Source organism: Lissotriton vulgaris, chromosome 12 (genome assembly GCF_964263255.1).
Source record: "Lissotriton vulgaris chromosome 12, aLisVul1.2, whole genome shotgun sequence".
NCBI classification, from domain to species: domain Eukaryota; kingdom Metazoa; phylum Chordata; class Amphibia; order Caudata; family Salamandridae; genus Lissotriton; species Lissotriton vulgaris.
Window position 1 is genome coordinate 251,327,585 of NC_141700.1, and position 26,855 is coordinate 251,354,439.

The following is a 26,855-nucleotide window of genomic DNA, read 5'->3' on the forward strand; positions in this document are numbered from 1 at the left end:
GGTGGAGCTGTGTGGTGGGTGCATCGGTGGAGCTGTGTGGTGGGTGCCTCGGTCGAGCTGTGTGGTGGGTGCCTCGGTGGAGCTGTGTCTTGGGTGCATCAGTGGAGCTGTGTGGTGGGGTCATCTGTGGAGCTCTGTGGTGGGTGCATCGGTGGAGCTGTGTCGGTGGAGCTGTGTGGTGGTTACATCAGTGGAGCTGTGTGGTGGGTGCATCGGTGGAGCTGTGTGGTGGATGCATCTGTGGAGCTGGGTGGTGGGTGCATCTGTGGAGCTGGGTGGTGGGTGCATCTGTGGAGCTGGGTGGTGGGTGCATCTGTGGAGCTGGGTGGTGGGTGCATCTGTGGAGGTGTGTGGTGGGTGCCTCGGTGGAGCTGTGTGGTGGGTGCTTCAGTGGAGCTGTGTGGTGGGTGCATCGGTGGAGCTGTGTGGTGGGTGGCTCGGTGGAGCTGTGTGGTGGGTGCCTCGGTGGAGCTGTGTGGTGGGTGCATAGGTGGAGCTGTGTGGTGGGTGCATCTGTGGAGCTGTGTGGTGGGTGCCTCGGTGGAACTGTGTGGTGGGTGCATCGGTGGAGCTGTGTAGGTGGAGCTGTGTGGTGGGTGCCTTGGTGGAGCTGTATGGTGAGTGCCTTGGTGGAGCTGTGTGGTGGGTGCATCGGTGGAGCTGTGTGGTGGGTGCCTCTGTGGAGCTGTGTGGTGGGTGCATTGGTGGAGCTGTGTCAGTGGAGCTGTGTGGTGGGTGCATCGGTGGAGCTGTGTGGTGGGTGCCTCGGTGGAGCTGTGTGGTGGGTGCATCGGTGGAGCTTTGTGGTTGGTGCCTCGGTGGAGCTGTGTGGTGGGTGCATCGGTGGAGCTGTGTGGTGGGTGCATCGGTGGAGCTGTGTGGTGGGTGCCTCGGTGGAGCTGTGTGGTGGGTGCATCGGTGGAGCTGTGTAGGTGGAGCTGTGTGGTGGGTGCCTTGGTGGAGCTGTATGGTGGGTGCCTTGGTGGAGCTGTGTGGTGGGTGCATCGGTGGAGCTGTGTGGTGGGTGCCTCTGTGGAGCTGTGTGGTGGGTGCATTGGTGGAGCTGTGTCAGTGGAGCTGTGTGGTGGGTGCATCGGTGGAGCTGTGTGGTGGGTGCCTCGGTGGAGCTGTGTGGTGGGTGCATCGGTGGAGCTGTGTGGTTGGTGCCTCGGTGGAGCTGTGTGGTGGGTGCATCGGTGGAGCTGTGTGGTGGGTGCATCGGTGGAGCTGTGTGGTGGGTGCCTCGGTGGAGCTGTGTGGTGGGTGCATCGGTGGAGCTGTGTAGGTGGAGCTGTGTGGTGGGTGCCTTGGTGGAGCTGTATGGTGGGTGCCTTGGTGGAGCTGTGTGGTGGGTGCATTGGTGGAGCTGTGTGGTGGGTGCCTCTGTGGAGCTGTGTGGTGGGTGCATTGGTGGAGCTGTGTCAGTGGAGCTGTGTGGTGGGTGCATCGGTGGAGCTGTGTGGTGGGTGCCTCGGTGGAGCTGTGTGGTGGGTGCATCGGTGGAGCTGTGTGGTTGGTGCCTCGGTGGAGCTGTGTGGTGGGTGCATTGGTGGAGCTGTGTGGTGGGTGCATCGGTGGAGCTGTGTGGTGGGTGCCTCGGTGGAGCTGTGTGGTGGGTGCATCGGTGGAGCTGTGTGGTGGGTGGCTCTGTGGAGCTGTGTTGTGGGTGCCTCGGTGGAGCAGTGTGGTGGGTGCCTCGGTGGAGCTGTGTGGTGGGTGCATAGGTGGAGCTGTGTGGTAGGTGCATCGGTGGAGCTGTGTGGTGGGTGCCTCGGTGGAGCTGTGTGGTGGGTGCCTCGGTGGAGCTGTGTCTTGGGTGCATCAGTGGAGCTGTGTGGTGGGGTCATCTGTGGAGCTCTGTGGTGGGTGCATCGGTGGAGCTGTGTCGGTGGAGCTGTGTCGTGGTTGCATCAGTGGAGCTGTGTGGTGGGTGCATCGGTGAAGCTGTGTCGGTGGAGCTGTGTGGTGGGTGCATCGGTGGAGGTGGGTGCATCAGTGGAGCTGTGTGGTGGGTGCCTCGGTGGAGCTGTGTGGTGGGTGCCTCGGTGGAGCTGTGTGGTGGGTGCATCTGTGGAGCTGTGTGGTGGGTGCATCTGTGGAGCTGTGTGGTGGGTGCATCTGTGGAGCTGTGTGGTGGGTGCATCTGTGGAGCTGTGTGGTGGGTGCATCTGTGGAGCTGTGTGGTGGGTGCCTCGGTGGAGCTGTGGTGGGTGCTTCGGTGGAGCTGTGTGGTGGGTGCATCGGTGGAGCTGTGTGGTGGGTGGCTCTGTGGAGCTGTGTGGTGGGTGCCTCGTTGGAGCTGTGTGGTGGGTGCATAGGTGGAGCTGTGTGGTGGGTGCCTCGGTGGAGCTGTGTGGTGGGTGCCTCGGTGGAGCTGTGTGGTGGGTGCCTCGGTGGAGCTGTGTGGTGGGTGCATCGGTGGAACTGTGTGGTGGGTGCATCGGTGGAGCTGTGTAGGTGGAGCTGTGTGGTGGGTGCCTTGGTGGAGCTGTATGGTGGGTGCCTTGGTGGAGCTGTGTGGTGGGTGCATCGGTGGAGCTGTGTGGTGGGTGCCTCGGTGGAGCTGTGTGGTGGGTGCATCGGTGGAGCTGTGTGGTGGGTGCCTCGGTGGAGCTGTGTGGTGGGTGCATTGGTGGAGCTGTGTGGTGGGTGCATCGGTGGAGCTGTGTGGTGGGTGCATCGGTGGAGCTGTGTGGTGGGTGCATTGGTGGAGCTGTGTGGTGGGTGGCTCTGTGGAGCTGTGTGGTGGGTGCCTCGGTGGAGCTGTGTGGTGGGTGCATCGGTGGAGCTGTGTGGTGGGTGCCTCGGTCGAGCTGTGTGGTGGGTGCCTCGGTGGAGCTGTGTCTTGGGTGCATCAGTGGAGCTGTGTGGTGGGGTCATCTGTGGAGCTCTGTGGTGGGTGCATCGGTGGAGCTGTGTCAGTGGAGCTGTGTGGTGGTTGCATCAGTGGAGCTGTGTGGTGGGTGCATCGGTGGAGCTGTGTCGGTGGAGCTGTGTGGTGGGTGTATCGGTGGAGGTGGGTGCATCAGTGGAGCTGTGTGGTGGGTGCATCTGTGGAGCTGTGTGGTGGGTGCATCTGTGGAGCTGTGTGGTGGGTGCATCGGTGGAGCTGGGTGGTGGGTGCATCTGTGGAGCTGTGTGGTGGGTGCATCTGTGGAGCTGGGTGGTGGGTGCATCTGTGGAGCTGGGTGGTGGGTGCATCTGTGGAGCTGGGTGGTGGGTGCATCTGTGGAACTGTGTGGTGAGTGCATCGGGAGAACTGTGTGGTGGGTGCATCGGTGGAGCTGTGTGGTGGGTGCATCGATGGAGCTGTGTAGGTGGAGCTGTGTGGTGGGTGGCACTTTTTATAAATCATTAGTAAAAGAGATCAATGAAATTCATATATAGCAGAAGAGGAGAAAGCTCTAGTAACAGGATTCAGGATGAATGTATATCTTTGAAGCAAATCGCCAGCATGTGAAAGATGTAAAATAGCAATCAGCATAAAACGAAAATGCCAGCAAAAGACTTGATAAAATAATTAGAGCGTTTATTATATCATGACCAACAATGGTTATTGTTTCAAGAGCAGCATGCGAGATGGTTAGGGGCTGCAATATAAACAAGCCCTCTGCATTGCTGTGGTGGGAAGGGGGGCGGGGGGAGACAAGAAGGAAGAATAGGGGCCGGGAGCAGCAGCCTTTGATGTGCTGACCGGCCGGCCGTGCATGACTAATTAGGGGAGGAGAAATGCCGGCTGAGGGAAGCTTGAGATGCCCGAGGAGGCTGGTGGCTTTGATGTGCACGCGCTCTCGGGCACTCAAAGAAATCGCCGAGTTGCTTTAACTCTGTTTAAGCTGCAATATAGCTCGCCAGCTATGCGCAAGCGCACAGCAGGCGAGCCCTAAAAAATGTGCTAGGCCGGTTGTGGAGGAGGCATTGAGGATTTGATGAACCAGCTCGGAGAAATGAAACGGCAAATCAGTATTTAAAAGTGCCTGCACCTCTGTGCGTGTGTTAGCTATGTGAAGGACATAAGTTTCGCGGGCAGAGCTCAGGGCCACTTGCTTTTGAGACAATAGGGCTCTTATACGGCTCAAACCATTGAACTCCGCTTTCAAGGTTGGTATTCATGGCCAAATTGAAACATCTGAATTCCCATTCGTGGGTGGATATAACACATTCTTGCAACAAACCACCCGTTCTGATACAGTAACCACATATGCGATACCGACCATTAACCCACAACACATTTCGTTATTTAAAAGTAAATAACTACCGTTGGATAATAAAGTGAATGTGGGAACTATTGCAGGAACCGGTGTCCCCTTCAAAACACAGGCCAAATTAGGCTTGTCCTGATTACAAGAACCATGCAACTGGATGTGTCTGCATATTAGTGAGCGGTCAGGCGACTGTGTACATTCTTCACCATTCAGATTCACTTCATTCCCCTCCTTCAGGCATCTGTAAGTGTATGGTAAAGACCATGTCTCATGGAGGAAAGTACTGCCTAATGGTTCATATCGCCCTATAGCTATATATTTCATACAATTTGTAAATTTATACAGAGCAAAAGGTAAGGTAATAATACCATGGATAAGCCATGTAGCAGCAGTCACCTCAGCCACAGAAAAGGGCAAGGATTCAAATTTTTCAATGTGTAACATAGAAAATGATGCATCTCTCATTGAAAGCATGCGCTGTTTTTCCGTCAAATTAAATGGGGCAAATAGTGATGAGACGTTCATATAACTCCAAGGCACTCGACCAGACTTCAGAGTCTGCAGTGTCCAAGCAAACTGCATTACAGAACGCAATTGATTTTGACCATGATATAACACGGACACTTCATCATGTACAATGTCAACAACAGAAGACACAATATTGTTCAACGTGTAAATTCGGTAAGAAAGCGTGTTAATACTGTTATCGACAACTGCAAGCACTTTTTCTAAATTTGCTTGATCAATAGCTCTCAGGCGCTTAGCAGCCTTAATTTGAGAAACTTTCCAAATTTCATTGTAAATCGCATAAAGCCACCGTTTAGATCTACCTTTAGCTGGGCCTTTTATAAAATCGTTCAAATCCACATTATCATTTAATTGAGACAGATGTAGTTTAACCGCAGCTAATGTGGAATGTTGCAACCAATTCAGACACAGCTTCCCCACAGAATAAGTTGTGACAGTATAATCTTCTTCAAAACGGGGATCAGGTCTGACCTCTGTGAACCTTTCAGCCAAACCCAGAAAACGACGTTGGCAAGAATCAGCACTCCTATGCCACATCAGCCAACCCTTGGAATCCAAACTGGAAACGTTAAAGGACGAATTGTGCAATAGAGCTTGCAACTCATGAATGGACAATTCAGTAAAATTACCCCAACCTGAATATTCCTCTAAATCTGGGATGGTCGGTGTATTTAATTTTTTAGAAGTAGCCAATCCAAAGCATGTTGTTTGGGAAATGGATGAATTTAAAAACAACATGTGATTCGGGATGAGACATGCACGGTGCAAAGCCTCATTGCCTTGTATCTGCCAATCTTTGGTACCGCAAACCGATTTAAGGTCAATTGTTCCTTTCCAAAACTCGTAGCCATCTACAGCCAACCTGTCTAGAAAGGACTTCGAATACAGCAATTTTGTATCGGTAAGTTTAACTTTGGACATGGACTTTTGTGTCATTTTAAAATAAAATGACCCAGGATTCGATTGATTAAAGTCTGTGAAATAAGTGTATTTTTTCAGAAACATATTGGAGCTGCCACCTAATGGAGCAGGGCAATGTTCCCATTGTGTATAATTTACAGCAACCCTCCTTGAATTCGTCTTATGCAAAAAATGATTACCATAATGTTGAAAACAAAACAAATCACCATAATTAATAGAATCTAAATACAGATCCTCAGCATCGAAGGCTGCATAGTATTTCAAATCAGAGAATAATGCTTCTACGGCCTGAATATCCCAATCATCAGAACGTATATTTTGTTTAATCACATCTCCCATGTTTACTCTAAGCACATTTGGAACATTAATCACTTCAGTGGGCCCATGTATCTGAAACCTAACCGCATCCCACACAATCCCATCAAGGACAGGCCAAGCAGTAATGTTAACTGTATTTACGTTTCGTTTCAGTCTGTGCGCTGAATGTGAAGAGGAAAGAGGGGCCAATATTCCATTAAGGTACCGAATTCCTGTTCTTTCTTTAACGTAGTGACCATCGATCAGGCGGAAAAAATAAAACACAAAACCAATTGACATGAAAAGATAAAATGAAAATAGGATCAACCAAATGTATGTCCAAGGGGGAATTAAAAAATGCTTTTTAAACAACGTGGCATATCTTGCAATAGTTGAGAGTTTCTTTGAAGGTTCCGAAACAGAGTCAAAAGAGAATCTGGACTGGTCGGCCAAATGAGTCTGTAAATCAGGCATTGATAAATCAGCAGGATAGGTGTAGGTCAGCTCATCAATGTTAGTAACAGGAACAGTATTTAATAAAGGACTGGATTTGGCAGGCATCTCGAGGGACACCTCCTGTTCTGCACCAGATGTAATAGCCAGCACAGAGTGCCTCACCATGGAAGGACAGGATACAGCCGGTGTAATGCTATGAAGAATCGGCCACCCTGTGTGCCTTGACATTGTCAATAGAAATAAATCTGTTTTCCTTACGACCTGGAAGTGGTGGTAATATGACTGTTCTTGTGCCCTTCACTCCAAGAACTCGAACCGGTGCACGATATGAGGGACCAAACTCTTTCTTGTTATCGATCTTCTCTCGAACCAGTTCTCCAACTTGGGGTAGCCAGCCAACTACCGGGATCTGCAGCGCATCATCCGATGTGGAGGGCAAATGTTCCTTTGCAAGACTGTCTCTGGTCTTTTGTAGATTCTGTAAAACATTGCAATGTTCATCTACGTCAAAGGCCGTGGCCTGGGCCTTGCAGTCTAGCCCATCGAGGTCAGGGACATACATCTTGATACCAAAGAGCATTTCGTACGGGGTCCGCCCACCCAGAGACCTTCTAGGGAGATTATTTAGCGCACGCTGCACGCCTATGAGGTGGGCTAACCAGTTTCTGCCAGTGCCTATAACTCGAGCTGTCAAAGATTGCTTTAAGTCGTGGTTCATTCGTTCAACTACACTATTGCCCTCGGGCCTGTAGGGCCTTGAAAACTTGACTTGGACCCCCAACGAAACCATAGCATCCTTATACGCCTTAGAGGCGAAAGCCGGACCCTGATCCGAATGGAAGGCACCACAGGCAAAAATTCCCACAAAGACTCGCAAATCCTTAATGACAGTACGTGAATCAGCGCTCCGATGTGGCCATACCCACACAAAGCGTGTGCATGAATCAACTGCTACTAAGATGTACTTGTATGCAGTATCGGAAGAAAATGGACCGCAGTGATCTAAATAAACGCATCCAAGCGGTTTATTCGAGATGTACAACTGTGTCTGAGGCGGACGCGCAGCAGTTGAAGGCTTAATCTGCTGGCAAATGTCACACTGAAGGACATAATTGCGCGTCTGTTTGTACAGTCCCCGCCACCAGAACCTTTGTTGTAGCTGAGTTACAGTGGCTGAGACGCCCGCATGCGCAGACGCCACACCTTCATGAGCCGCTGTAATCAAAGTAGCCCTGCGATCCGAGTTGGGAACTAGACGTTCGCCAACATCAGGGATTTTCACATAAGGAACCTTATCGGGACTTAAGTGGTATGTGTATTTAGAAGGGAACCCCGCAGGATATTTACTTCCCTTCTCTGTTGCAGCAACTGCTGCCAAGATGTCATCATCTATTTTGCTTTTGGACCTCGTGACTGCTGCAACTAAGTATTTTGATGCCGCTGACTTCGCTGCTTCATCAGCAAGCGAATTGCCAACAGCGTGGACCCCCAGTCGCTGATGACCGAGAGTATGAATCACAAACACGAGTGGCAACTTCTCTTTAAGTTCCGCCACTCGGACCCAGATCATTTTATGTTTTATTGTGCTACCTTTGGAATCACGAAACTCATTCTGAATCCAAAAGAACAAGTTTTCATTGTAAGACTGGACACAGTAGTAAGAGTCACTTACGATCAAAGTCGTCACACTTGGATCTGCGTACTCCAATGCAAGCATCAGAGCACGAAGCTCAGCTAATTGTGCGGTGCAGTCCCCGAGCGTCTGCGTGTGCACGACACTGGACTTGAACTCATCGTTCACCATGGCACCGACCACAATGGCGCATGCGGAAACGTAGGCATGTTTAGAGCCATGCGCAACCTGCGCCGAACCATCAGTGTAAATGATGCAATGGAAATCCTCCAACGGCCGCATTGCTAAAGGAGCAGGATGAACAAATTCATACTGTAAATACTCCTGCGACCATAAAGTGGCGTAAAAAATAAACGTGACATCTTGTGACGTCAAGGATGCAGCCCATTGAATCCACTGAGGGTGCAAAGCTTTAGAATTAGGTACACTGGCCTTCGTAACCGCCTCCAAGGCAGGACACGGGGTAACAACCAACATGTGTTTTCCTTGTGACAGGGCACGTTCCTTAAGAATTGCCATCTGTACAGCCGTTAAAACTTTCTCCACAGTGGAAAAACGCAATTCAGCCGAAGTGTACAAGTGTGACCTGTAAGCAATAGGTACTGTGTCTCCTTCATTAAAAGTCAGGTACGTGAAACCCACCGCCCCAGGGATAATTCTTATCACCAGGTTGGTCTGGTTATCACGAGTCTGTAAGTATTCAGAAGCGAGCAAATCAGCCTGCAAAGACTGCAGAATGGCTGAATGCTCAGGCAGCCAGCATGATTTGGAGAAAGATGGTTGTATCAAAGCATACAAAGGCTTGATACGCTGGGCATATTCCGGAATGTAAGTTCTCCCGAAATTCAAAAATCCCAGCAAAGACTGTAATTTCTTCAGTGTTGTCGCAGAGCGCAATTGTGCGCATTTCTCCAGGAAGTGAGGGGCTAACCCTTTTCCCTCGTTGTTAAGCTCGTAACCGAGAAACAACACTGTGTACTCTGCAATGTGCGACTTTGCAAAGTTAAACTTGTAACCAATATCAGCAAAGTTACAAATTATGCTATTTACTCGACACAGATGCTCCCAAAGATCGTCGTCTGTGAGATAAATGTCATCCACATACGAACAAGCAACCGGGTCGATGCCCTCCAGAAGAGAGACAATGCGGACGGAGAATACTCCTGGACTGTTCTTATAGCCCATTGGGAGACGCCGAAACATTTTTTGCACACCGCCGCATGTAAAACTGGTCCATTGGGAACTTAGACCGTCTAATCTATGTGCATAAAAACCATTGGAAATGTCGAGCGTGGTTTTGAACCGTTTACGCTCAAGACTATTCACTAACGCAGAGCCATGAGTATTCTGTACTGCGCAGTTACGGCAATGCGAGTTTAAATGCCTATAATCCAAAACCAAACGATATGAGCCGTCCGGTTTGTTTACAGTAAAAAGGGGGTTATTCATCGGTGACACACACGTTTCAATTACACCTTGATATTCCAATTGTTCAAGGATAGCCGCGACTGAAGCTTTGGCTTCACGCCGTATGGGATACTGAAGTTGAGGCTGAGGCTGAGACCGCAAAGGAATCTCGTGGCTTGGTGACAATTTATCCCAGCCACACTGATTGCGGTACACAGCCGGCGCAAGCGCCAGAGCCCACTCTTCTGCAAAATGCAGCGCTTCTACTCTCGGTACAGTGTGCGCGAAACTGGGTAGGATTACCTCCTCCCCTCGCGGAGCTGCGAGAACAAAAGGTGGGGGTCAGTCAGCCTCCGAAAGCAAAATGTCATACGTAGACGAGAGATTTTCCCAAAATACCCCTTTTACAGTTCGCTGCATGTCACCTTCAATTAACAGGACAATTTCAAAAAGACGTTCAGGGGGAGCAACATGCGTATCAGCAGTCTCAATCACAACATAAGTTTCAGTCGCAGTCACCTTCAACAGTGGACGGAGGGCCTCTCTCACTATGGAAATCTCCGCCGCGCTGTCCAGCAAGGTCAGAGCCCACGTCAGATTCCGAAGCCGCGTTCTCACTATCTGGGGCATAACAATGCGCTGTCAGGGCGGCGACTTTCTTCGTGGCAAACTGTGGTCTCTTGGGCGTAGAGCCTTCCTGCTGATCTCCACTGTTACGCGGGCGGGGCTGACCACGTCCTTGCTGGCCACCCCGGCCCCTGTCGCCCCCTCCACCACCGGTTGACGGGGCCAATGAGTCCTGAAAGGAACGAGGAGAGCGTTGGTCAGAAGCCTGAAACCTCTCAGGCGATTTAATCACTGCGCGGTCGCGCAAATCATAAACACGATCCGACTGCGCAGGCAACGGAGACGCAGGAGCAGAAACCTGTGTTTGTTGTTGTTGTTGCTTACCCTGATTCTGCTTTTTAGGCCAATTTTGTTTCTTGGACTTTTGTTGACCACTAGTTTCCGATGTCTGACCCTGGGGCTGCTTTTTCTCTTTATCAGGAAAAGCCTTAAGCCCCTTCGCATTGCGGCCAACCGTTTTATAAGCAGCCACAATGATCCTTGCCAACTGACGGGGTCTCTCGGCCTCGGGAATCAACGCTAAAGCGTTAGCAACCTGAAAGTTCACTGCATCTCCCTTGACATTTGCAAGGATTAGATCACAAACTACATCAAAGGAGCCACACAGGCGCATACCCAATTCAACCGCCGACTCCGGTCCGTGTTCGTCCTGAACACGTTTAAGGACCGCACCCAGATTGGTCACAGACGGGGTGCCATAGCACCTCGAATAGACTGCTGCAAAAGTCTTACCCCAGGTCTCACAGTCAACAAGTTCAGGTGCCAAATCTTTCGGTAAACTTAGTGTAAGAATCCGGTGCTTATCACCGGGATTCGTATTAGGAAACACAGCTTCTAGCTGGCCGAATTTCTCTGCAAGCCAGAACGGAAAATCATCCTTGTCCTGCGGCTTTTTGCCCATCACGGAATTCACCATGACAGGATTGATTTTCAAACCAGCCTGTTCTGCACGAAGCTGTGCGCCCCTAGGGGCTACGTCTTGAACATTACGGCTAGTGTAATGAACAAGCGCTCTAATCACTGCCACTGCGACTTCATGAAGTTGCCGCAGATCAGCCACGTTGCAAGTGGCGCGATTAGGGTGAGGAGTGAATCCAGCCAAAGCGGGCCAAGGAGTGCCCGGAATGGACAAAGGACCCAACCTCGGAGCGGTTAAAGCGTGTGGTAGGGCGCCACCAAACCAAACTCCATGCTGCCAAGCGTCAATAGGAACCTCCAGTGCTCTGTACGGAGCATACGCAGCCGGTACAGCTGTAGCAGTGTAGGTGTGGAACACACCAGAATTGGCGTTCACCGCCGGAAATGTCACCCACGAATAAAACAGTTCGTACGGGTAAGCATGTTCCGCACTCACCACCAGAACAACAGCCAAGCCTTCCATAGGGACTAGTTAGCAGATCAGGTCTCCGATGTGGGTACCTTAGCCTGTGGTGTCCCGCAGGGTTCTGCGCTCTCTCCACTCCTATTTAATCTTTATTTACAGCCAGTGATAGAGTCCCTGGCAAACATGAACTGTAAAGTTTTTAACTATGCCGATGATACTCAGCTGCTGCTGAGTATCGACAACACACCATCGGCTCAGTCCATGGCCCAAGACATATTAAGTTTTACAGTAAACTGGATGTCGTCCAATTTATTGAAAATCAATCCAGATAAAACGGAAGTTCTCGTAGTTTCAACCTCCACCTCCCCCTGGAATGATTTGTTTTGGCCACAAGAACTTGGACCCACTCCAAAACCGTGCCCTAGTGTTAAGAGCCTCGGTATGAAAATCGATCAGGAACTCTCGATGGCTAACCAAGTGTCCGCTGTAGTTGGTTCTTGTACCAATTTGATCAGGCAACTGCGTAAGCTCGTCCCCCTACTCTCAAGGAATATGCTTCGAACCATTGTATCAGCCACAATAGTGTCTAGAATCGACTACGGCAATGCGTTATACCTTGGCCTCCCAAAAAATTCATCCAACCATCTTCAGGTCATCCTGAATGACGCAGCGCGCTTGATATTTGGAGTGCCGAGGCGGACTCATGCCTCCCCTTTGCTCTATAGGCTACATTGGCTGCCTATAGTACAAAGAGTCAAATTCAAGAGTATGTGCATCTGCCACAAAGCAATCCACGGACAGGCGCCAGCCTATATAAAGGACAGGCTTGAAATATATGAACCTAAGCGCGCCCTGCGATCGTCCGGTTCTTTTTTGCTATCCTGCCCACGCTTTAAGCTGGCAACAAAAGGAGGCAGATCCTTCTCAGTTCAGGCTCCTATCATCTGGAATAAGCTACCGGAGGCGCTTCGCAGAGAATCCAACCTTCTCCACTTCAGGAAGTCCCTGAAGACTTTACTCTTCAAAGACGCATTTACATCTCAGTAGTCGGTCACTAGTTTCAGACACTCCTATACTTTCATCTTGTTTCTTGTTGCTGTACTTGGTCAGTAGCGCTTTGAGACCTGTCGGTGAGTTGGCGTGATACAAAACCCAGTTACAAATTACAAATTACAAATTATAAGCCCGCAAATGGTCACGCACCGCAATGCGACTATGCTGCGGGATGTCCACGGCTTGTGCCATGTCAGCACAGGAAGATGAAAAAAACAAAGATTACTTCGTAGCACAACTGGGTAGTAATTCAAAGAAACCGTTTTAGATTAAATCAAGCTTGAAAGGACCTATTTCAAAAATAGGTAGGTCTCCAACACCACCGTTTTCCGGAAACGGCAATGAAGGCGTTAAGGTTTGAATGATATACTACTCGAGTGTCATGATATAAGGCCAACAACGTATGGGCGCCATGTCGCAGGGTTTCCGTTCTCCCACAGAACTGTGCACAGAGATCTAGAACCTGGGTGAGTTAGGGTGACCCAAAACTCACCTTTGTTTCAGAAATCCCCTTACCAAGCTAGCTACAGTGTCTCATCGGTAGTAATTACTTCCCAATGACTTAGACAATCCAGAACATGAACTTAGGGTACCTCAGGTATCGTGGAACACATGAACACTCTTTCGTTATATAATCATTACAAACCGAAACTGGGAGGCAAAGAACACACGTGCAAGTTTGAAATGTTTATTTTTCAATGCAAAGTTCTCAAACGCAGTATTTTGTATAATACCAACATACATATTATAAAAATCAGAGTTAGCAGCATAGTCACTAATCCATAATAAGCAAAAGGTGATAGCATGTTATGATGCAAAAATCTATAGAATTCTGTATCACCTATATTTCGCGCACCCTATTCAGTATATTATATTATATCTAAGAAGGTCTCATTTGGGTTCTAGCTGGGCGGGCCCATACCTCTAATTCTCAGTAGGAGTAGATCACATCAACAGCTACCAGCTCTCTGCATGCAAAGCATCAAGTGTGTTGTTTCATTCCCTGTAACTCTATCTTAAACCCGCGTAGAGCCCAATGTTGGCAGCAACATTATTTGTGTTATGTCTAACGTGATGCGAGGATCAGGCCTTCAGCAACCTTGTGTTAGGTTATTCTTAGAGTGTGCAGTTCTCGGTGTGCAGACAGTTGTACCAAGTGTACCAAGCACGACTGATACCAGAGCAATAACATATTATTCTCAAATAAATCACATCTTTCGTCTAGGTTGAAAGCTACAATAACAATTAGGTGTCATGTGCAAACTGAAGCTGAAAGAAAATATGGCGTTTAAACATTTAATAAGCTCATGCTAACTTAACACAATATATAGAAACGTAGTAACCATATGACACTACTGCCTGTGCTACCAGCCACCTCAGGGGTCAACAGGGCAGGTGTCAATCTGGTGTCAAGTCTGGAATCTCCTTCTTCTTCTTCTCCTTCCTCTTCTCCTTTCTCTTCTCCTTTCTCTTCTCTGCCTCTACTTCTTCCTCCTAAAATGGCCGCCAGGGACTGGACCTTATATAGCCAGTGCCCTGAGGCTCTGGCACGAGCCAGAAGGTTCTAGAACCTTCTCTGGTTGTGCCAATGACATGGCACTTTTGAGGTATATTTAGGACCCTAGAAGCCACCATACTGTGGTTCTAGAGCAGCCATTTTGTGTACCTGAGGGAAATAAAGGAATTCCTGTCAGGAATGTGCGCCAGCCAAAAGGGCGCCAAAACCTCGAAAGGCCAAAGTTCATGGAAGCTCCAAGGGGAGTCACTCACATGAGGGAAAAGGATGACCACCATTTTAGGGCCATTCATACAAGTTGCCAATCCCAGTCTATAATGCCACAGGTTTCGCCAGACGCCTTGTAAATAGGTGCCAAAAACCTTGTGAGCAACTGGGCATCAAGGAACATCTAGCCCCATGAAACAGCACATAAAAAGTCCTGGCAGACAAAGAAAAGCGACAAATTTTGGGAGGTTCAGGGGAACAAAAGAAATCATAGTGGTGAGGGGACTCTCAGAAGCAGACGGGTCTAACAGCCATTGTCTGACCTAGGGTGGTCTGAAGTGCAAAAAACAATGGATTTAGGCCCAGATCTTTGTACTGGGGTGAATGTAAGACATTTTTCTGCATTCTGTCCATCAACTGTGTTTTTTGCAATTTTCACCCCGAGGGGGGGGGGGGGAAGAGTCCCAGGCTCTCCACATCACTGGAGTCAAGCTATCCAGGCTGAAGAAGGCTGATAGCCAGAAACCGGTCCTTGGATGCTTGATTCCGGTCTAGGAAAGACATGGCTTGGTAGTTCGGGCTGGGCTGCTCCTATGAGGCACAGGGTCAAGGCTGATTTGCATATAGCCATTGTTTGACCTAGGGTGGTGTGGAGTGCAAAAAAACGAGTGGGCTGGGCATGCTCAGACGTGAGTCCCAGGCTCTCCACATCACTGGAGTCAAGCTATCCTGGCTGAAGAAGGCTGATAGCCAGAAACCGGTCCTTGGATGCTTGATTCCGGTCTAGAAAAGACATGGCTTGGTAGTTCGGGCTGGACTGTTCCCATGAGGCACAGGGTCAAGGCTGATTTGCATATAGCCATTGTCTGACCTAGGGTGGTGTGGAGTGCAAAAAAACGATGGATTTAGGCCCAGATATTTTTACTCTGGTGAATGTAAGACATTGTTCTGCATTCTGTCCATCAACTGTGTTTTTTGCAATTTTCACCCTGAGTGGGTTGGGTATGCTCAAACGTGAGTCCCAGGTTCTCCACATCACTGGAGTCAAGCTATCCAGGCTGAAGAAGGCTGATAGCCAGAAACCGGTCCTTGGATACTTGATTCCGGTCTAGGAAAGACATGGCTTGGTAGTTCGGGCTGGACTGTTCCCATGAGGCACAGGGTCAAGGCTGATTTCCATATAGCCATTGTCTGACCTAGGGTGGTGTGGAGTGCAAAAAAAACGATGGATTTAGGCCCAGATCTTTGTACTGGGGTGAATGTAAGACATTGTTCTGCATTCTGTCCATCAACTGTGTTTTTTGCAATTTTCACCCTGAGTGGGCTGGGTATGCTCAGACGTGAGTCCCAGGCTCTCCACATCACTGGAGTCAAGCTATCCAGGCTGAAGAAGGCTGATAGCTAGAAACCGGTCCTTGGATGCTTGATTCTGTGGTAAATAAAATATTACCCTGTCAGAATTTCTATACTTAAACAAAAGGTCATGCATATAATGAGAGGCAGAGTCCGTGGTGTCCGATTCAAAAGGGATTTATTTCAGTAACTCGAGTTAAGGGAGAATCGGGTTCCATCACCACTAAGGTTCAGGAAGGATCGTCATCTGAACTTTATTCACAGAGTACATTATTTATACTTTAAACATATATTACATTGCATAGAGAAGGCGGAGCGCTCCAGGTGGAGCAAGCGAAGGAGAGAGATAAGAGCACATGGGCGTGTAAAAGGGCGTGTAAGAAGGCGTACACGTGGGCGTTCCCTTGAGGAGTCATAGGTGTGTCATAGGTGGGTGGATACATGGAGGGGGTCTGCATGGTCAGCTGGAACCTTTATCCTACTTGTGTGCGTAATTTGGTCATGACGTGGAATTAACGTGCTACTGGGGGGAACCTGGGGGGGGGCTGACTTTTGTTCTAGTAGAGAAACCTTGAGTGTCAGGACGACCTGCACGTCTGGTATTATCTGATATCTTGAGTTTGGAGGATGTATTATCTGAAGTAAAGGTCGCTCGAGCAAAGGTTGCTCATCACTAAGAGCCAGTGTGTGCATATATTTCTTCGTGCATTGCGTGGGGGCCATGGGCCTTCTATGGATGCAAGTTCTGTAAATCACTTAAATGGAGACAGAAAGGCTAGACCCTATCTTCTGCAGGCAGGTTATGTTTACCTTCTTCATTAAGCAGGAATGTGTTTCTGTGGAGCAGAGCAGATAACTGTAAGCAAAATACTGTCTTGGCAGGCCGGGCTGGGCACCTCTCGGCTGAGCAGAAAGTATGCGAGAGGTCAGGGATACATAGCTAAACTGCAGCTTTCAGAGTGTCGGGGAGGCTTGGAGCCTGAATTCGGGTCCTGGCTCGGCTGAGCCACAAAAACGGGTTCATCTCGACTTTTAAACGTGCACCATGCAACTACATTGGCAACATAGGCCTCAGTGCGGAATTAACGTTTCTTTCATGGAAGGCTTGGTAACTGACATTCTAATGTAGGACGGAAATGCAGAGGCATTATTATTACAGGCATGAGAGGGAAAGTACATGGGTGAACGTGGGTACATGCAGGGGACACATTGGCCATGTAAAATTTCTATTTCCTCATTCCCTCCTTGTCCCCTACTGTGCCCTTCAGGACACATCTATATTCATGAGACCGTATATCTGATCATACAGTATCATTTGTTCGTCTTTTTTCTTTTGTATACGTGGATGGGGAATACAGGCAGTGGCACACAAGCCGCAAATCGCCGGGTCACATTGCAGACAGAGACAGCAACCAAATATCATAAGCAGTATCATTCCTAGGAACGGCAATACCTTCCAACCCCATGCTGATATTACACTCCAGAGCCAACTGGACCAAGTCCATGTGCCTGGGTTTTGATGTATCTCGTGAGCAATCTTGTGGAGTCTTGTTATTGCTGCATACACGGATGGCGCGTTATTAGGAATAAACACGCAACAACTGGAGCCGATCACTCTACAAGCCCCGCCCCTATCTGCCAGGATGACGTCAAGAACAAGGCGATTCTGAAGAACAACAAGTCGCATGGCAGACTGCTCCTCGGTCAAGTTCGCCAGGGCAGATGCAGTCTCATTTACTATTGCTTCTAGAGTTCTTGTTAACCTGCGTATTAGTTTACTGTTTTGGACGGGACCTATGAAGAAAAAGAATCCTTTATTGAAATCTGTATATTGTTCCCAAGCTGTCTCAGTCTGATCAATCACTGGGGAATCGGTCTCCCTCCTGTTTCTAACATGCACTAGTCGTGAATCTCGATGATAATAGGATGGGGCTAGAAAGACGGGTGGCAGCAGGAACGCTATATAACATGTCCCACCCCAGTCTAAGGGCAGACGTACATAGGCTGTCTGACCGCAAATAAAATAGGAATGGCGGGAAGCTTTGAAAGTAGACTTTCCTTTGTCATTGAACTCGACCACAGTATTACAATCACTGTGTCCTAAATGCACTGACCCTTTCTTTCTAACGCACAATTCTCCTTTTACTGGTAGGACTGATAGGAACGGTGGACCTGTATTTTTCTCGGACTGGACATTCAGAATCATAAAGTTAAGGGAAGCATTTCCTTGCTCGTATACTTCATTTTCTAGATCGGTCCCTTTCCTTTGGGGAAGACCATCTTCGTCTGGAAAACATGCCTCATTCATTACTTTATTCAAATCTCCCCAAATCCAATCGCCCTGGGAAACTGTGAACTTTCTGTCTTGTGATGACATTAAAGCAAACCATGCTCCGCACGAACCATTGTGCGAGAACGGGAAAGGAAAAAGGGGCAGAACTCCCTTCGTTTTCTGATAAGGTGGGAGTCAGCCACATACCCAGCAATTTGTTACATTGCTGGTCTGATGAGAGTGGTGCAACATCCGAATAAAAGTATTGTTGCGCAGGGCTAGTCGATATGACAGTTCATGGGGTGGCAGATCACTAAATGTGTGCTCTACAGTGTCATTAAAGGAAGAGTGTATACGTGAGGCAATAGGAGGAAAGAAAACATGTAGTGCCAAGCTGATACATATTATAATGATGCACAGAAGAAACATAAAAATCAGAGTTACTATACATCTACTGCGTAATATCTTGCAGTACTTTTCTTTCATTTCTCTCTTTCCACTATTCTCGTCTACGATCTTATACATGTCAGGAACCTGTCTAACCGATTTACCACCTAGTGGACTTAAACAATTAAACGCTGTCTGACTTACTAGACCGTAATTTAGACCTATATTCCTGTTGCGGAGTCTTTTCTAGCAAAGGGGGCTTTGAGTCAGTATTGTCGGGACAGTCTGTAGGCTTGATCAAAGTTCCGGAATCTCCAAAGAATTTTTTACAGTGCTGGGCGTGAATCCAGCCTTTGCGTCCCTCGACCTTGACGGCAGTCCTCGTGGTAAGCAGAACTAACTTCGGTGTTTTCCAGCGTGACTCAAGAGGGCTCGATCGATCAAAGTTCCGAATGTAGACTAGGTCACCAGGGACGATGGTATGCTCTTTGACTTGGGTGTTGTCGGGGAAAGCGGCGGCAACCTGTGAACGACAAGAGAGTAGTGCAGACATCAAGGAAGCCAGGTAATCTGTCAGCATATTACTGTCAACATCAGTAATTTTCTTGGGCACAGGCGTCCGCCCACATATTCGGTGGTCTACAAAAAATCCACTTCGTAAGGAGATAGGCCTGTTCTGGAATGAGCTACCATACGCATGTAAAAGAGGGCAACCGGCAAGGCTACCATCCAATCCACGCCTTTTTCTGCACAGACTTTCGCTAATTTTGTTTTAAGTGTCTGATTATGGCGCTCGACAAGTCCAGCTGCCTCTGGGTGTCGTACACAATGAAACTTCCATTGATATCCTAACAGAAGGGACACTTGTTTCATTAATTCAGAAGAGAATGGCTGACCATTGTTTGAGTACACGACACGGGGCAATCCGTACCGTGGGAAAAACTCTCGTACCAATTGCCTGGCGGTGGTCACAGCAGTATAATCTGGGACTGGGTACGCTTCTGTCCATCTAGATAGTGCACATACAACTACTAGGACATACTTGTAACCTCTACATCTGTCCATCTGGATATAATCCATCTGGAGAACTTCAAAAGGATGGTCAGGAGGATGAAATCCACCTTGTTCCACCGGAATGCCTTTGCCTGGATTGAACTGGCAACAGATCATACAGGTACGTACTTTCTGTTTCGCTGCTGCACGTAGGTGCTTGTTAAACCAGATGTTCTGTAGACTGTCTAGCATTGCCTTTTCTCCTAAGTGTGCTGGACTGTGTGCTGTGTTTATGATAACTTGTACCATAGAGTCTGGGAGAAACCATGTAGCTTTGCCCTTAGTCATCCAACCCTGGTCAGTCTGGACCCCTCCTTGTTCAGTCCATTTCTTTATTTCGTCTGGAGTGGCATGTGTCTGTATGTCGAGTACATCGTGTGAAGGATCCCTGACTGTCATACTGTTTGTCAGTAATGGTACCTCTGTCTTTGTCGTGTCTGTTGGTGTCTGGGCTGTAAGCTTAGCTGTTCTGTCTGCCAGGTCGTTACCCTGGGAAATGGTGTCTGTAACTTTCGTGTGTGCTTTGCATTTCAGAATGGCTATGGCTGTAGGCAAATGTATTGCTTCTAACAGAGCCTGAATAAGGGGACCATGCTGAATTTTGGCCCCATGAGAGGTCAGGAAACCTCTCTCCCTCCATAACACTCCGAAGTCATGAACAACCCCGAAGGCATATTGAGAATCTGTATATATGTTCACTTTCAAGTTCTTGGCTCGTATGCAGGCTTGTGTCAGAGCGATGAGCTCTGCTGCTTGTGCTGACAGTGTGTCTATTCTTTGTGTCTCTATGACTTTAGTATCAGTGGTCACGGCATTTGCGGCCACTAACTCTCCTGTGCTTGTTCTCATGCATGAACCATCTACATAGAGTGTTAGGTCAGGGTCTGGCAGGGCAATGTCTGTCAGGTCTTGTCTTGGTTTCGTCACTGTATTTATTACTTCCACACAGTCATGTGGTGCAGTGTCTACTGTGCTTGAGGGCAAGAGTGTAGCAGGGTTGAGAATGTTGCATCGCCTGATCTCTATGTGTGGCTGAAATAACGTCAGTTCATATCCTGTCAGTCTCGCTACAGTCAAGTGCTGTGTCTGTCTCCTGTTCAAGAGAACTTCCACTGCATGTGGAACCTGTACTGTCAGGGGGTGTCCTAACACTATGGAATCACTCTGTCTTATAGCTAGGGCTGTTGCTGCAACTGATTTCAGGCACGCAGGCAGATCCTGGGCCACTGGATCCATTGTACTAGAAAAATAAGCACAAGGCTTGTGTTTTCCTGCTTGATCTTGTGTGAGGACAGATAATGCTGTTCCATCTCGTTCAGTGACAAAAAGCGTAAAAGGTTTGCTGTAACAAGGAGTCGCTAAAACTGGTGCTTGACATAAGGCTTTTTTCAATTCTTCAAATGCCAGGGTATGTTCTTGTGTCCAAGGGAGGACAGTCGAAGACGCTGCCTCCTGTGTTGTCAACTGTATGAGTGGTTTGGCTAGATAGGCATATTGTGGAATCCATTGTCTGCAGTAAGAAGTGAGGCCAATGAAGGCCCGTACTTCCTTTTGTGTCTTGGGCTGTGAAAGGTTAGCAATTAACTGTATACGTTCTTGTGTCAGCTGTCTACCCCTCTTGGACAGCAAGTGTCCAAGGTACACCACTTGCTGTGCACAGAATTGCAACTTCGAGGGGGACACTTTGTGCCCCTTTTCTGCCAAGAAGTGTAAAACTGTCAGTGATGCATGTTCGCAGTCTGGTTCTGATCGTGCTGTGATTAAGAAATCGTCTACATATTGGAGCAGTGCAGTGTTGGCAGGCATGTGAATACTGTCCAGCTGTCTTTTTAATGCTTGGCTGTAAATGCTAGGACTCTCTGTAAAACCTTGAGGAGCTCTCGTAAATTTAAAACTGCGTCCATTTAAACTGAATCCGAAAAGGTACTGGCTATCTGGATGAATTGGGACACTGAAAAAGGCGTTCTTCAAGTCAATTACAGTAAAGAACGTCGCCTCGGAATCAATTGCAGTCAGTAATGAAGAAATGTCTGGGACCACTGGGTATTGAGGGACTATACATTTGTTTAGTTCTCGAAGGTCAACCACTAGTCTGTAGACTGGTGGTGCATTAGGGTCTGCTCGTTTAAGAATAGGGATGACAGGTGAATTACATACATTCGAGTCAGTCTCCACTACCACCCCTTGTGCAATGAGTTTGTCAACAATTTTCAGTAAGGCTACTACGGCATCAGGTGGTAACTTGTATTGTCGGATACGTGGCAGTACTACTCCTGGTTTGAGAGTGACACAGTGTGGTGTAATGTGCATGTAACCTACGTCAGTCGGACCTTGTGCCCATAAATGCTGTGGTACATTCTGGAGTCTGTGGTCAAAATCTTTCAACACATAATGTCCTTTAAAATCACGTAAAAACAGTCGAACTCCTTCCGGAGAACAACAGATAACTGCTTCTAGTTCTTTCAATGTTTTTATACCAAGTAGATTTTCTGGACATGACTTAGTAAGTAGCAAGTCTGTGGTACGTGACAATGGACCGACCCCTAGGGAAACTGGTTTCGACACTTCGTTAACAATAGGCTTTCCTGAAAATCCCTGGGAAACATTCTGTGAGCCTGAGAGGGGTGCCCCTGGAACCTCGTCATGGCTGATGGTAGTTCTGCTCGCCCCTGTGTCAATCAGAAATTTTCTGTCTTTTCCCAATACACGACTATGTACATAGGGACCCTCTTGATCTACTGGAACCTCAATAAGGGGCAAGCCAACTTCCCTCTCTAGGCTGTTTCATGAAAACTGTTGGTATTCTGGATAGTCCGACTGTGTGTACTGGTACATTTGTTGTGTGGCATGTTGTGTGGCAGGTGGTGGTGGGGGTGGAAAATTCGCTACTGTCTGTTGCGTGTTCTGTGGGGTGCTATTCTGTCTAGGAGGATGTGGTCATTCTTTTGTCTTGCCTGTAGCTATATTGTGTTTCAGGACAGCACATTCATTTACATAGTGACCTGGTTGCTTGCAGTAATTACAGTTCCCTTTAACAGGTGTCGTGCCCTTTTTATTTGCATTAGCTGGTACTGATTGTGCAACCAGCACTTTCATTTTCGTATCTTTCATGCGTCTCTTTTCATGATCCTGTTCCTCTCTAATTCTGTTCTGGTGATATTGTAGCATTTGCAACATTTGGGAAGGGCTATTTGCTTGCCCGGTACTCTCAACCTTCAGTACTCTATTCTTGATCGGGGGTAAGGAATTCTCTGCTAATTTGCTCACAAATAGATGTGGATATGATTCGCTACTGGGCTTAAGACCCCTATTAATAGAAAAACATTTCTCGAATCTAGAGTAAAAATCACTTGTGTCTTTGTCTTGTTTCTGTTTACAGGCTGAAATAGCATCCCAATCTTCCTTTTTAGTAATCAATAGTCTCGGTAAGACCTGTATCAGGAGTTCAGGTAGTGCTTTAGCTTTGTCCCCAAGACCAACACCAGGGTGTCGGCCTTTATCCTCTGCTTCCAATTCTGTCCAACTTAACTTTTTCTCTCCCACCTCCCAGTCTTTTTCCTTAAGCTTTTCGTAAATACCAGCAGGCAACAGTACTTTCAATAATTTTATAATGTCAGCGTACGTGTAATCCCCTATGCGGAGAATGTCTTTCAGTTCTCGGTGAAACCCCCCGGGTCTTTATCATGGCAGGGCAACATCTTTTTCATTTCCAGTATTTCTAATTTCGTTAAGGGTGTGTAAACATACACTCGCTGAAGCTCACCCGCTGCATTTTTGACGGGATGTACCTCTCGTAGGGGGTTCTGTCGGTCTATGTGTAAGCTCTTTCTGTCGTGGTGTAGGGCAGGAATCTTGCACGTGGTCAGAGAAGTCAAGTACTTATGTCGTTGGTCCAAAATGACATTAATTAATTCAGTACCTAGGTCTGTCCATCTTTCTAGAAGTATATCGTCCAGTAATTTATATAAGGGACCGGGATCAGAATATTGACTCTCATACAACATTATCAAATGTTGGACCATGTAAATACCGGCCAAACGCTGTTCGTTCGGCGGAATGCTCAAAAAGGTCTGGGCCAATACATCACTGTTATATATGTTAGAATTAGACACCCATTGGACGGCTGATCGGACTAATTCCTGTTCGTGTGGGGTGTGGGGTCTCTCGCACTCTACCCGTCGTTTCAGTGCGTTTTCAGTAGCTTGGAATAGATTTTCAAGGGAATATCTTTCTTTTCTAGAATGTCCCTGCTTGCGGTAGTCGATACATTTGGGCCTGTCAAACTGTCGTGCTTTGCCTACGTAATTTATTTTTCCCATTTCCTCAGTTTCGTGCTCAACATCTTCCGATGGTGACTCATATTTCCCGTCAGACTCTTTCCTGTGTATTTCTAAGATCTCTTTTCGTATTTTCTTGTACATACATTCTGTCTGTCCCTGTTTATCATGCCAACCGGCAGCTATGTTGTCACTCCAATCAGTCAGACCTTTCTTTACTTCGTTGTCTGGTTGGTCTTGTTCCCTGATCAGACAGTTAATCAAAAAACGTAAAATCATGCTTTTAACCTCCACCTTTCTTTGTCCATGGCCTCTTCTATACAGACGGGTCCCTCCCCCGTTCTAATGAAATGGTATATTTTATCTAGGTGTTCCTTCATGCCTGGTAATGTGATCAGATAGTCGGCAGCATGTCTTAATCTTAGTGAATACACGAGCATTGCACCCTCGCCTGGTACTGGATCGTATATACAACGTGGAACGGTTACAGTATGCTTAAATGGTGTTGATGTCATTTGTGGCGTTCGTGGTAGCCCTAACCCTTGCAGTGTTCGTGTCGTTGGCGGTGTTCGTGGTGTTGTCGGTGGCCCCCCTCCCACTGCCCCTTGACCTACGTCGTCTTTCACGGCCTGCGGAAGCTGCATCTGTAGAAGCTGATCCTGTGATGGGGGCGGAGGGAAAGGAGGGAATTCTGCGTTTACATAGTCCGGTGCGGGCTCCTCTAGATAGGAGGAAATAAAAGCCTCAGAGGCTGTCGGCTTCTGTCTACGTACTCTAAAGGGTACAGGTGGTGGCGTATGCGACCTACTTCTTTTTTCTGAGGGGGCCACTTTAGCTAGTTCTTCTGTAAGGACGGGATAAATACCAGCAACGAGGGCATTTCTTTCTCTATCTGCTTGTTCTGCCTTGACCCGTTCCCCCTCTTCCCGCAGTTCTTTTTCTCTGGCTTTTTCCGCTGCTTGCTTACTTCTCTCTGCTTGATGGAATTCTTTCTCTGCTCTTCTATGCGCTTCTTTACGCCATAACTCAATGGCATCTTTCTGAGACGGTCTTACTTTCCTTTTCCATAGCGCTTCCTCTACTTTCATAATGCATTCAGAATCCCATGTTCCTGAGGCAGGCCATCTATACTTCTCCTCTAAATCCTTCGTGTAATCTACCCACAAGTCTAAAAACAATATGGCATCTAACCCGTGTTTCTGGTACATAAAATGACCAGGTGTGTCTCTAGGCGGGACGGGAACTGCCTCTTCGAGTATCCCTTTCCTGGTCCCTATCTGACGTAATTTCGAAAACAGTGGCATGTTGGAACGATCTTAACGAAAATGCAATATACACAAAAAATAGACTGAAAAGAACCATTCACTCTACAACACTAAAACATTAAAAACAGATACAGTTTGACTGATACATGGGGAAAAACATGAACTTGAAAACCGTTAACTTTATGCACTGAAATACAGTACAGCCATACCGGTCTCGTAAAGAGACACGTCTTTACCGTGCCCACCGAAATGGACCCGTCTTTACCGTGCCTGTGGAAACAGACACGTCTTTACCGAGCTCAAATAAATGAACCCGTCTTGAAACTTTATGCGTTCCCTGTAACGGTACTCACCGGGAAGCAGAACTTGAAGGCCTCGGAAACTCGATACTGCGTGACTGTGGTGCTGGCATGCGCCTCGGAACAGGTGGGCCTCTGGATACCTCGGACCTTGCTCTCTCACGACTTGGGCTCTGGTTGGGATGGTCCGCAATCCTCACCGCCTCGTGTGGATGCCTGGTCGCAGTCCGTCTCCTCCGTGGGCCTGAGGGAGTAGGCAGGAAGTCCTGCTGGCGTGTACACTTTGAAGTCCGTCACGGCTGTAGAAGGGGGCAAGGGCTGGACCTACATCTCCGGCGCGTGGGGAAGGGGACTGGTCCCTATTCGGGCGCCAGATTATGCGGTAAATAAAATATTACCCTGTCGGAATTTCTATACTTAAATAAAAGGTCATGCATATAATGAGAGGCAGAGTCCGTGGTGTCCGATTCAAAAGGGCTTTATTTCAGTAACTCGAGTTAAGGGAGAATCGGGTTCCATCACCACTAAGGTTCAGGAAGGATCGTCATCTGAACTTTATTCACAGAGTACATTATTTATACTTTAAACATACATTACATTGCATAGAGAAGGCGGAGCGCTCCAGGTGGAGCAAGCGAAGGAGAGAGATAAGAGTACATGGGCGTGCAAAAGGGCGTGTAAGAAGGCGTACACGTGGGTGTTCCCTTGAGGAGTCATAGGTGTGTCATAGGTGGGTGGATACATGGAGGGGGTCTGCATGGTCAGCTGGAACCTTTACCCTACTTGTGTGCGTAATTTGGTCATGAAGTGGAATTAACGTGCAACTGGGGGGAACCTGGGGGGGGCTGACTTTCGTTCTAGTAGAGAAACCTTGAGTGTCAGGACGACCTGCACGTCTGGTATTATCTGATATCTTGAGTTTGGAGGATGTATTATCTGAAGTAAAGGTCGCTCGAGCAAAGGTTGCTCATCACTAAGAGCCAGTGTGTGCATATATTTCTTCGTGCATTGCGTGGGGGCCATGGGCCTTCTATGGATGCAAGTTCTGTAAATCACTTAAATGGAGACAGAAAGGCTAGGCCCTATCTTCTGCAGGCGGGTTATGTTTACCTTCTTCATTAAGCAGGAATGTGTTTCTGTGGAGCAGAGCAGATAACTATAAGCAAAATACTGTCTTGGCAGGCAGGGCTGGGCACCTCTCGGCTGAGCAGAAAGTATGCGAGAGGTCAGGGATACATAGATAAACTGCAGCTTTCAGAGTGTCGGGGAGGCTTGGAGCCTGAATTCGGGTCCTGGCTCGGCTGAGCCACAAAAACGGGTTCATCTCGACTTTTAAACGTGCACCATGCAACTACATTGGCAACATAGGCCTCAGTGCGGAATTAACGTTTCTTTCATGGAAGGCTTGGTAACTGACATTCTAATGTAGGACGGAAATGCAGAGGCATTATTATTACAGGCATGAGAGGGAAAGTACATGGGTGAACGTGGGTACATGCAGGGGACACATTGGCCATGTAAAATTTCTATTTCCTCAATTCCGGTCTAGGAAATACATGGCTTGGTAGTTCGGGCTGGACTGTTCCCATGAGGCACAGGGTCAAGGCTGATTTGCATATAGCCATTGTCTGACCTAGGGTGGTGTGGAGTGCAAAAAAACGATGGATTTAGGCCCAGATCTTTGTACTGGGGCGAATGTAAGACATTGTTCTGCATTCTGTCCATCAACTGTGTTTTTTGCAATTTTCACCTAGTGGGCTGGGTATGCTCAGACG